The sequence below is a fragment of the Lynx canadensis genome, chromosome B2 (genome assembly GCF_007474595.2).
Source record: "Lynx canadensis isolate LIC74 chromosome B2, mLynCan4.pri.v2, whole genome shotgun sequence".
NCBI lineage: Eukaryota > Metazoa > Chordata > Mammalia > Carnivora > Felidae > Lynx > Lynx canadensis.
The window spans coordinates 35,516,926-35,528,727 of record NC_044307.1 but is presented as its reverse complement, the minus strand read 5'-3'; the positions used below and the strand labels follow the sequence as shown (position 1 = coordinate 35,528,727).

The following is an 11,802-nucleotide window of genomic DNA, read 5'->3' as shown; positions in this document are numbered from 1 at the left end:
AAAAAGTCCTCCAAGGTCAGGGTTCTCCCGTTTTGCCCAAATCCCTGGCTATCCGGCACCTCCTTGCTGCTCAAAGGTGCCATGGCATCTCCCCAAGCTTGTGCCCCGCGCCCCCACGCTCCCCCACTCTCCTTCACAGCTTATGCGTTCTGCGGCCCCTCTCCTCGGCCTCTCCTCTGTTAGGCAGCAGCTAGCACATCCGACAAGTGGATTGGTGTTACTGGGTTAATGTGTCACCCTCCCAATGAGCAGATGTGCATTTTTGATAGGGCCAGAGGAAGACAAGGCCTCGCGTGCCCAGAGCCGAATGACGAATGAGACGAGAAAATCACCAGAACAAGAGGCCGCCCTGGGGCTGGTCTCACTTCCCTGTTCCCCTCCGGTGCCCTCCTTCATCCCCTCCCTTGGCACAGCTGGTCGTGGCCACAGCTCCGCCTCACCAAGGGCCGGGGCCCCCACCCTCCACCGCCATTTGGCCTCACTGCCGTACTGAAAGCGAAAGGAGGAGTTGGAACAGAAAGAAAAATAATAAAACCACTGAAAGAGCAGACACAGCTGGCAGAATATTGGAAAAATTCCCAGGCGGGAATTCCCAGCCCTCCAGGGCGCTGCCAGGCTGGGGACATTCTTAAAGGGCAATCCTAAAGTTCGCTCTCGGCACCTGAGCCCCGGCCCCTCCCCCACCAGAGGGGGTATCGGTGTGAGTCGGTGGGTGGCGCTGTTTTGCGGTGGGAGCAGAGCTAGGGTGGGAGGGAGAGGGTAGGGCTAAGGGGGACACCGAGAGGCGGGGACCCTGGTCGCTAGGCTAGGCAGCGCCTGAGGGTCAAGCCCTTCTGGGGTTTCCGGGGCCGGGGCCTTTCCCTGGGGCAGAAGGCGGCGAGCAGAAGGCTTGGCAAAGCCCCGTGGCGCGGAGGGGCGCCTGCAGGTGTGGGGAGGGGCGCTGGAAAGAGGCGGCCCTGGCAGCAGCTGGGCGGGGGCAGCCAGAAAATTAAACCGGCTGCTCTTACTGAAGCCGCAGGGAGATCGTGCATCCGCTCAGGAAACGTGGATGAGAACTGGACGAGATTGAAACGGGGAGCTGGCTTGGGCTTCTGGGAGCCTGGAGTGGGCACGGCGGTGGTGGGCAGGCCGCCCAAGACGAGGGCAGGGGTACCGCCGCCCCCGGCAGCGCGGCCCCGGCCCACACAGGGGCCGGAGCTGGGACTTCCAGAAGGGAATGCAGGGGGCCCTGCAGCCGGGAGGGGGCCGCGGGAGCGGGGGCGGCGGCGCACCTGAACACCGGGCTTGCGGATTGGCTGATGGAATTCGCAGAGGAGGCGGAGTCTGGCCACTGTGCAAATCATCACGTCTTCTGGCCTCGCCTGGAGGCCTTTGGAGCTCCTGGTTGCATGCTCAGGGCTCGACCCACCGGAAAGGCGCTCTCACCGCTCATGAATTGCAATGAATACTAATACAAGTAATCCACACTGAACTGTCAGTCAGTCCTATGATCTGCCAAGTTCATTAATTCCAGGCAAGGTAAGCCCAATCTACGGATACCTCTCCCCCTCTTCAGTGAGGCCAGGGGACTGCACTGCCCCCACCCCCCGCACCCCCCCCCCCCACACCTCCAAGTCCGCCTGCCAGCTGCCCCCCAGTTGATTCCACACACACCCGCAGATCAATCTTCTGAAAGCGCTGGATCCCCACTCCCCTCCCTGGTCTTTGCCACCCTCCAGACCGGTCCACATTACCTGCCAAGCTGACCTCACCCCTTCTTACTGCGGGTACTGGAGTAGTGAGGAAACACGGTCAGAGCACAGGCTCTGGGTTTGAATCCTGCCTCCACCACTCCATGCCTAAGCTTTCTCGTCCGTGAACCAGAGACAAGACCCATGCTTCCTTTAGGTGGGCATTTTGAGGGTTAAATGAGTAAATATATATAAAGTACTTGAAACAGGGCAGGGCATGTAGTAAGCTCTCAATAAATGGGAGCTACCATTATTTGTAGTGTTCTGATTTCTATTTATTATTTACATGGCTTATTAGGATAAATGACATTTGTTATTTATATCTGTTATTATGCTAGAATGTCTACAGAGGAGGCAGTCTGGTTTACCAACTTCATCCTGGTAATTTGAGCAGTGTTCAGCACCCAGAAGACACTCAGTGGGGTGTGTTGGATTTATTTATTGTTGTAAACTCTGTTCCAACCAAACTCTTCCTCACGTATACGTTCCCACCTCCATGCCTTTGCTCATGCTGTTCCCACCTCTTGAAGGGCCTTACCCCATCCAGCATAATTCTTCCTCCTACTTCGAATTTCCAGGTCCCTGCCTCCTCTCCCCTCAGAGGACCTCCCTGGGCTCAGAACCTGCACGGAACAAGCATTCACTCAAGGCTCAGTGGTTTGTGGCTGGGGGTTTTTTATGCTTTGGCCCCAAAACACAGTTTCCTCACTGACCTGGCACTTAGCGCTCACCGCCTCCTGCGGTGGCCCCTAAGAAGAAGAAGCACCCCAGCTCCCATTTGTGTCCTTTATCTTGTAGCTTTGACATTCAGAGAGGGCTCCCCAGGTGAAGCCCCCCTGAATAACGAGACATAACTAGACATGCGGTCTCCAAACCACAGTTTCTGGGCTTCCTGTTTGGTGAGTTGAGAGACATGGCATCTGTTTGCCTAAGAAATATGAGCCAGGCAGCTCCACATCAACAGGCGGCTTTCCACCCCGGACGGGGCAACAGCTGCCTGTAACTTGGCTGTTTACGCACTAAAAAAAGAAATTCCATGGTGACCAGTTGACTCAAGCCAGCTCCCAATGTGAGGCGGTAGTTTCAAAGTGATCCCAATGACACCAGATGCTCTCCACCCAGTCCTTAATAAAGAGAAAAAAGAAAACAAGGGCAAAACTTCAACAGGAGTATGCCTGAGTCAGTACTCGAAACCGCCTGGAGGGGGCAGCGTCTGAGCTGAAGTTGGATCTGGAAGGTGTTGGCCTAACAGCCCCTCCAGGCAGGCTGGTCCCCTGAAAACTCCCCTTCCCCAGAGACGGGGCACTTACCACTTTGCAGCAAGGCCCGTTCCACCATTGGAAAGGTCCTGTCTGGAAAAAAGAAAAAAAAAAAAGAAAGAAAGTGAGACAAAGAAAGAAAGAAACAAAGAAAGAGAGGGAAAGAAAGAAACAGAAAGAAAGAAAGAAAGAAAGAAAGAAAGAAAGAAAGAAAGAAAGAAAGAGAAAGAAAGAAAGAAAGAAAGAAAGAAAGAAAGAAAGAAAGAAAGAAAGAAAGAAAGAAAGAAAGAAAAGAAAGATCCTGTCTGGAAGGCTGGAGAAGGGCAGAGGACAGGAGACTGACCTTACAAGTGGCAGGTATGGTCCAGGCTACACAAGGGCCTTCTTGGGGCGCCTGGGTGGCTCAGTCAGTTGAGCGTCCCACTTCAGCTCAGGTCATGATCTCACGGTCCCTGAGTTCGAGCCCCGCATCGGGCTCTGTGCTGGCAGCTCGGAGCCTGGAGCCTGAATCCGATGCTGTGTCTCCCTCTCTCTCTGCCCCTTCCCTGCTCACACTCTCTCTCTCTAAAAAAGTAAACATTAAAAAAAAAAAAGGAGGGCCTTCTTGAATAGTGTGATTTCATGTTTTCTCCACGAGCAACGGACACACACTCACCACACACTAGGCCTCCTAAGTGCATGGCATATCTCTGAATCCTCACACGAGGCCAAGAAGGCAGGCCCAATTATTCTGCCATTTTACAGGTGGAGAAAAGGAAGTCCAGGAAGCACCTGCCCCACTTGAAAATAGCTGAGCTGGTTCGAACCTGGCTCTGCTGGGCCCAGAGTCCATTCATTTTTTTTTTTTAAGTTATTTGTTTATGAGAGAGAGCGTGTGCATGGGAGGGGCAGAGGGAGAGAGAGAGAGAGAGGGAGACTGAGCGAGTGAGAGAGGATCCCAAGCAGGCTCCACGCTGTCAGCACAGAGCCCGACATGGGGGCTTGAACCCATGAACCATGAGATCATGACTGAGCTGAGATCAAGACGCTTAACCGACTGAGCCACCCAGGTGTCCCCAGAATCCATTCTTAACCCTGGGGCTAAGTGGAACTTAGTGTCCTTGGCCCTGCCTGTCCCACTGGAGAGCCACCCCCGCCTCTCCAGCACCAGCGTCATGCTTCGCTCCTCCCAGTGGCTACTATCTATGTGAACTTTGCACTCTGCCCTTCTTAACCCAGGTGAAGGGCTTGCTGATAAAGGTTTATGGTTTCCTCCCAGCCTTGCTGGCGACAGACACCTGAGCCTGCTGCTTCCCCCTTCCCCCATCCCCACACTCACGTATACAAAGTCACCAGCCACCCTCACACACACAACACACATACATACCCACACGTTCACATATAGACACATAGACACTTGTACATTCACACACACACACACACACACGCACCCCTCTGTGGTGGTTGATGGCTGAGGACTGACAGGCTTAGAGATTTACTTTCTAGAAAGTCATACCTGCCTCTCCTTGCTGCCCTTCCCCAGCTATCGGGCTTACAAGCTTCTGCCTCATTTCATGTTTAATAATGAGCCACTCTGGAAGGACCACGGTGGACACTTCTCTTGCCCACAGGCCAGCCTGGGCGTCCTCAGCAGGGAGTTGGGAACCAGCTTTCTTCCCCCATGCTGCCACCTTGTGGCCTGAGCTCGGAACTGCAGGTTCCCTGCTGGGGGTATAACCACTTCCCAGGGAGGTTCCAGTAGCCAAGTGGGCTGCTAAGGGAGGTCTACATCCAACTGTCCCCAGTCCACAGATGCACAAGCTAAGTAATGAAGATGCCCTCTTCCTTCACCCGATCCTTACAGGCACGCTCCGTTGGCGGGAGTGACGGGAGACGGATGTATGAACCTCTTGGACCAGGACCCTCATGGCAACCAAGCCCACAATCATCATACAATCACGGGACTCTTGGCTTATATCCATGTCTTCTTGACATCCTTAAAATCAACCCAATAGTGGATTTGGCTAAACCACCTGTGACAGCAGGTGACTGTGTGACCTCTGACACTAACCCAGGAGCTACTCTTCCCTCCTTCCCTAGGGTTCTGGAGGGTCTGCCTTTGGCTTCTCACCTGGAGCTTGAGCTCAGAGGTAGGTGTGACAGACTGACCCCCTGACCTCACTTGTTGCGTCCAACGACACTCTTCCAGGCCTCTGTCTTTGTGAGGCAATCCAGGATATGTCCCCACCTTTCCTTCTTGAGCCCAGAGCCAATGTGTTTCAGGCAAAGTGATTTCATCCAGTCTCTTAGTTTTACTCAGTTTTATTTTTGGCCCTTTGCTGCCGTGGGATGAGTTAATTCTATTCCCTAGGTGATGGCTCACGGTCATCATTAGTCCTGGCTAGTCCCCTCTCGTTTTATGTATTCCCCTTTACTCTATGAGTCCCTCCCATTTCCCTGCCCCAGAGGCAGCCGTCCTAGTATATCTTTTTATTTGTATGCATTCTGCAGTGCAGGGGTTTGTAGGCACGTATTGCCACCAAGCATGGGGCATCGCGTAGTGCCTTGTTCTTTTATTACCCTCTTTAGGTGCATATTATTTAATGTGTCTGGGGGCAGGATCAATGGATACAACATGTGAGAGAGTGGTAGTGCCTTAAGAGTTCACTGAGACTCTCTGCGCTGATGATAATGGAAGTGACTGCACCGAGTTATGTTTCCTAGAACAGACCCTCAGGATTGTGAGCCATGGCACCCTGATGAGGCACGGCTGCCCGCAGGCCTGGGTCCTCACCTCAGCTCTGCGGGACTTACCAAGAGCTCTGGCAGGTCTTTCGCCCTCTGACCGTGTCCTCATCCAGTAAATAACAGGCTAACCCAGGGCCCTTCGAAGGTTTCTTCTACCTTAAACAGTCTTTGAAAGCTGTTGTCTAGGATTCACCAGCCCTAGAATGTATTTAGTCTCTGAGATTCCTACTGAACACCCACTGCGAAGCCAGGCCGTCTAGGTTCCAATTCCAGCTTCCCCGCTTGCTACGGGACATTGGACAAATTACTTTTCATTCTTAAAATGGAGGTGGTGGGGTGCCTGGCTGGCCCAGTCAGCAGAGCGTGTGACTCTTGATCTCGGGGTTGTGAGTTCGAGCCCCGTGTTGGGCCCTGCACTGACAGTGTGGAGCCTGCTTGAGATTCCCTCTCTCCTCTCTCTCCCTGCCCGCCCCCCCATGCTTTCTCTTTCAAAATAAATAAATAAACTAAAAAAATGTTTTTTAATAAAAATGGAGATAGCCATAGCACCTACTGTCTGAGGGGGAGATTAAATGAGTTAATACAGGTGAACAGTGCCTGGCACCTACTAAGCGTTCAGTAAGGTTATTGCTGTTTTTATTTAAACCCTATAATAACCCTATGAAGTAGTGTAATTAGTTCCATTTTACAGACGACAAGACCAAGGTTCAAGGAGCAAAGCAATTTGCCCAGGCTTGCGTAGTAGTATTGCCGGGAGCCAATTCCAGGTCTCCAGACTCTGAATGCTGTGCCCTTCCCCCCGCAGACAGACACAAGACCTCAATCCCCAGTGTGCAACCTGAAGTTGTTGCGCAAAACCTTCTCACTGCTGATCTGATGCGAGGTGACCCAGGGGCCATTGTGGGGACAGCCACTGGCCCTGGTGGTCTTTTCGGTCTTCATCGGCATCCTTCTCCCATACCGTGACCCCTTCTAAGGAAGAACCTGCTTCCTCCGGGGGGTTCGTGGGTGTTCATGTTCGCCAGGCAGCCTCTGAGCCGCCCTGAATCCCAAGGTCAGGCCTGTTGGTAGCATATACATTCAGCCGGGATGTGCCAGAAGAGAGTGGGCCCGACGAGTCAGACCTTGGGTTCTAGTCCCGGCTGTGCCATTTCCTCTGGGCTAAGTTTGCTTCAGTTTCCACATCTGTACAATGGGCAGTAACGCTGAACAAAGTTGCATGAGCACTAAGTTTTAAGAGACTCTTCCAATCTTGACCGAATGCTAGCAGTTGCCCGATCCCTGTAGAACAAAATGCCTGTTATATAGCCTGATGTGGCCTGAAATGACTTGTCCCCCACTGTGTGCATTTAACATTTTTCCTTTCCCCTCCAGGAAGAGGACTGTCTGGACCTCTGCCATCGTTCCAAAGAAACCACCTCATTCTTTTGGGGGAGTTGCCAAATCCTAGAACGTCAATGCTGGAAAGGACCTTGTTGTGGGCCTTCTGGTCCCAGCGTGGCAAACTTGTCTCTCAAGGGCCACCCCCGCCTGAAGCCGTAAGGGAGGCCGGGTCGGAGCTCCAACGGAAGGAAGAGCACCGTGGTCCTTCTGCTCCAGGTACAGCCCGGAGGGGATGCAGGCCGCCACGTGAGCTCCGTGCCACCTCCAACTCTGCTGCCTCCTACAGAGGTGCAAGCCGAGTACATGAAGGTCTCTTGTCATCTTTCACCTGACCCTCAGGGCTACCAGATCTGCCAGCCACGTTTGACACAGGAGGTAGGTTTGTACATCACTCAGACCAGCATAGGGCGGGGCCTACATCACACACGACTACTTACGATCATCACACAACTAGGGTTCCCGGGCTGATGGCTCTATCTTTTCGGCATTCTTTAGAATTATCATAGTAGATTTCAGGAAACAACTTGACCTCCACCTCCATGCACAATTTTAACCATGGAAACAGTGCACCTTTGTTACTATAGCCATTAAAACAGCGCAGGCTTCTTTCTTTTAGGAAAACAATGGAAATATTTGCTGGGAACCCCCAGACAGCCAGCTAGAAGAAAAGGCCAGAAAAGAGCAAACACAGGGTATAGAGCACCCTTTAAAGTGAGGGAAAAGCTCAGAAGGACAGCACTTATGTGCTGGCAAGCCTAAGGACAGCACAAAACGTGGGAAAGAAAAAGGAGGGGCCTAAAAACCCCACCTAACTGCGGTGTTTTTCCACGACCTGCCCACTCCCGGGACTCTAGGATTGGGCAGGCCACGAACAGGAGCTCGTCTTCAGTGGGGAGTGTGAAATCTTGGACACAGGCTCCCTGCGAGGGACAGGTGGCTGAGACCCACCTCTGAGGCCCCTCCTGGTCCTGACACAAGTGCTGGGCTTGGGCTCAGAAGCTGGGGAGTTTTAAAAAATCGACTTAACCTTCCTACTATCTTTGTGACCTTGGGGAAGGCACTTCCTCTTTCTAGAATTCAGTTTCCTCATTTGTAAAGTGGGGCCATGATATCACCTCTCTCACACCCTGTAAACACCAATGAAGAAACTTCCTACTCCAAACACACAAAATAAAACGGGATTTTTTTTTTTATGTTTTTATTTATTTTTGAGAGAGCCGGGGGGGGGGGTGCGGGGCGGAGAGAGGGGGAGACAGAGGATCCAAGGCAGGCTCTGCGCTGACAGCAGAGAGCCAGACGCAGGGCTTGAACTCACAAACTGAACCCTGAGATCATGACCTGAGCTGGACACTTCAAACCGACAGCCACCCCAGTCCGGTGCCCCAAGAAAACAGGATTCAAAACAAAACAAAACAAAACAAAACCTACTTATAAAAACTAGAAGCTATTGGATCACTTTATTCTTTTTGTTAGGTGTTCTATAATTTTTCTACCATGATCATGGATTACCTTTGAATTAAATGTGCGTAATTAAAGGGGATGGAATAGAGCTGATGTGAGGGGAAAATGCTGAGCTCGGCAACTCTCGGGGCCTCCTCTGCACCTCTTGTGGATGCTTTACACGCTGTTACCTCAGGTTTCTGTCTCAACAAGCCTGGAATGGAAGCAGTGGGGCTCCCCCTTCTCGACTGCAAAGACTGAGTTCCCAGAGCCGCCAAAGGCCTTGCCATCACGAGGCCAAGGCCCCGGTGATGCGCCAGGAGCAGGTATTCAAATGCACAGCACTTTTATCAAGGTCAGACTTCCAACTCTGGGAAAAGCAGAACCTTCTTCCTTTCCTGCAACCTGACCACAGAGCCTCTGAGAAAAGCCTTCCCCATCCGAGCAACACTCTGGGAACCTGCTTCCTCCACTTCAGGTCAGGTTCATTTATTATTAAAGAACAGTCTTGTGTCCAGCCAAAGGTTTCTGTGTATGAACTTACTTTTTTTTTAAGTTTATTTATTTATTTTTGAGAGAGAGAGAGAGAGCAGAGGAGGAGGAGGACAGAGAGAGGAGAGAGAGAGGTGCCCCAGAAACAAATATTTTAAAAGTAAGTTCAAGGGCGCCTGGGTGGCACAACTGGTTAAGTGTGCCTTTCTTGGTTTTGGCTCAGGTCATGATCTCGTGGTTGTGCGTTCAAGTCCTGCATTGGGCTCCACGCTGGCAGTGCGGAGCCTGCTTGGGATTCTCTCTGCCTCTCTCCTGCTCGTGCTCTCTCTGTCTCTCAAATAAACTTAAAAAGAAAACTTAAAAAAAAGTATTTCTGTGTAAAAGCATGTTTGCATGTGGTATTCTCTTCAGTAGCAACACAGTGCATTCTCTAAACCAAATCTCTAATTATACTGTGATAAGAAACATCTAGTAACGATTTAATATAAATGCTTTTCTGAAAAAAGGAGAAAAAAAAAAAGCAAGTTAAATCTCGAAATGTCCTGCCATGTGTATGCAGACTGCTTCTTTCAAAGGGCAAATACTGATCAATGGGGCTTTTGAAATCCCGTGGAGGGGCGGGGGTAGGCAGCCCACCTGTTCTCCCAAGCTCCAGAGTCACCACCTGCCGCCGACACACACACACACACACACACAGTCTGCACCCTGGCAACACAGCGCCCCACCCAAGACGCTGCCCCACCCTGATACTGAAACCGAGGCTGATGGGGCAATGTCTGAGCCGCCCAGGGGAATGGGGCAGATGAGGCCCTCTGCGGCCCGGAAAACCCTCCTTAAAAGAGCCGGTACCATTCTTCCACCCACAGGTGTCCGCCTGTTTGTTGCTCAAGAGTTCCAACCTGGCCACAGTAAGGAAGTGATACAGTGGAGCAGAGGATCGGGGGACCGCTTCGAAGCTGGCAGGGACACAAACCACCGCCTGAATCTGACCTGCACCGACTCCTGGAGCCGTGGACTGTTTGCTCTCTGTCTGAGGCTTTATCTGCCAGGGAGATGGGCAAGCGGCCAGGGCCCTCTCGGGTGAGGGGTTGAACAGCCAGGTGGCGGCACGCTGCCATACCAGATGTCATGGCTGGTCACTCAGAGGAGCTCTGGGCCAGGAGTCAGGAGGCCGAGCGCCGGGAGATGGCTCCAGCTGGGCTCCATGCATCTGAGCGACTCTCTCCCCCACAACCCTTCACTTCAGGCCCTCCAAGTGTGGAGTAAAGGGCTGGGCAGCAGAAGGATTTCTCATCCGTGCTGCACGAGTCTCGCAGACATTTATGTTTAAAATATATACACATAGGTCGAACGATTTTCTTAAAGTATTTTTTTAAAGATAAAACCTATTCAACCATATGCATATTAACATGCTGAAGTTAATCTGCTTTTAGGTTGTTTTGGGGTAGACTTCCCTGTCACTTCTGGAATTGCAACATGTTAAAAAATGTAATCATTTGCATTTACTTCTCTCTATGACCAAAATACGGGAAAAAATGGGTTCTAAGGTCAATCTAAGACCGCATTCATCAAAACATTACTTTTCTTGTCTTTATAAGCCAGTATTATCCAGAATTCACACTTTTTATAGCAATATCATCTAAACTGTTTTATGCAATTTATATTTCTTATAGAAGATTTCTTTCCAAAAATACACTGGGCTAGTTTTCACCTTTGAAAATCACCATCCCCAATAACCTCTAATTCCTCCTCTGGCTCAGACTTTCCACTCCTCTCCAATTCTAATCCCTGGACAAATTCATAGGGTCTTAAACTTAGTCCACAGAGAACCTTGAAACCTCTTGCCTTTACTTTGACACATGAGGCTTTTTTTCTTTATATAACTAGCTTTGTACCCAAATCCCATTCTTCAGCACTCAGCTCAAGTACAACCTCTTCTATACAAAACACTTAACATGGTCTTGGACCTAAGCCTCTGTTTCTTCATCTGCAAAACGTGATAGCAGAACCTCCCTCAAGTGGTGAGGTTTAAGTGAACTGGTGGAAGGTGTATCTAAAATACCAAAACATCGACACATGAGTGCAAGGAGCGCTCACTATTCTATTGTCTTTATTACTGTCTCTCGTGTTATCGTCACAGTGGAAAAGACTTTGGAGTCAATGAAGTCTCAGTTCTACCATGCAATAAATGTGTGACCTCAGGCAAAGAATTTGGCCCAGTATTCTCAATGGGGTAGTAATGCCTCCTAGTGGGTGGTTGGGGAATTGATGTGGTGTTTTTAGGACTGTCCCATTGGTCACGGAGCATAACCGGCTTTAGGGGAAGGGGACAGAGATACTAGATGTCTGGCACACAAAGGATTGCCCATGTCGTGGGACTGGGCCAATATGGGTCAGGTACATAGTATGAAAGGTGCCTGGATAAGGCCATTATTAAAGAGAATGAGTAAACGGAATAAAGACATTGTCTAGAAATAATTGAATTGCCCTGTGCATTCAGACTACTCAATTTTTCCTAATTCCTAATTCCAGTTATTCCTCTTCTTCTATCAAGGGATATGTGCTATTTAATACTTACACAATATTTTGGTGCCAGGAACTGTTTTGAGCATGTATCAATTCACTTAAAAACCTCCTAAACCCAGGGGACAGGTACTCCTCATTTACTCCCCTCCCCCTACTCCATGTGATAAGGAAGTTGTTTTTGACATTACAGTGTTAAGGCCCAGCACATCCGTGAGAACACTGTGTGTACCTCATTTCTCCAATTC

General features: G+C 50.7%; 2 long non-coding RNA genes across 3 annotated transcripts; one reads left to right on the top strand and one right to left on the bottom strand.

Annotated features, from left to right (window-relative positions):
• Positions 1-2,149: 2,149 nt before the first annotated feature.
• LOC115513870 lies at positions 2,150-6,098 on the bottom strand. 2 transcript variants are annotated; one of them, XR_003968820.1, is made up of 3 exons: positions 4,485-6,098; positions 3,041-3,082; positions 2,150-2,854 (listed from the first exon to the last, which is right to left on the bottom strand). It is a non-coding gene; the product is annotated as an uncharacterized LOC115513870 (long non-coding RNA). The 2 variants fall into 2 exon arrangements; XR_003968819.1 differs by lacking the exon at positions 4,485-6,098 and adding an exon at positions 3,333-3,445.
• A 2,287-nt stretch (positions 6,099-8,385) lies between these two features.
• Positions 8,386-11,509, top strand: LOC115513869. Its single transcript, XR_003968818.1, has 2 exons — positions 8,386-9,017; positions 9,898-11,509. It is a non-coding gene; the product is annotated as an uncharacterized LOC115513869 (long non-coding RNA).
• The last annotated feature ends 293 nt before the right edge of the window (positions 11,510-11,802 follow it).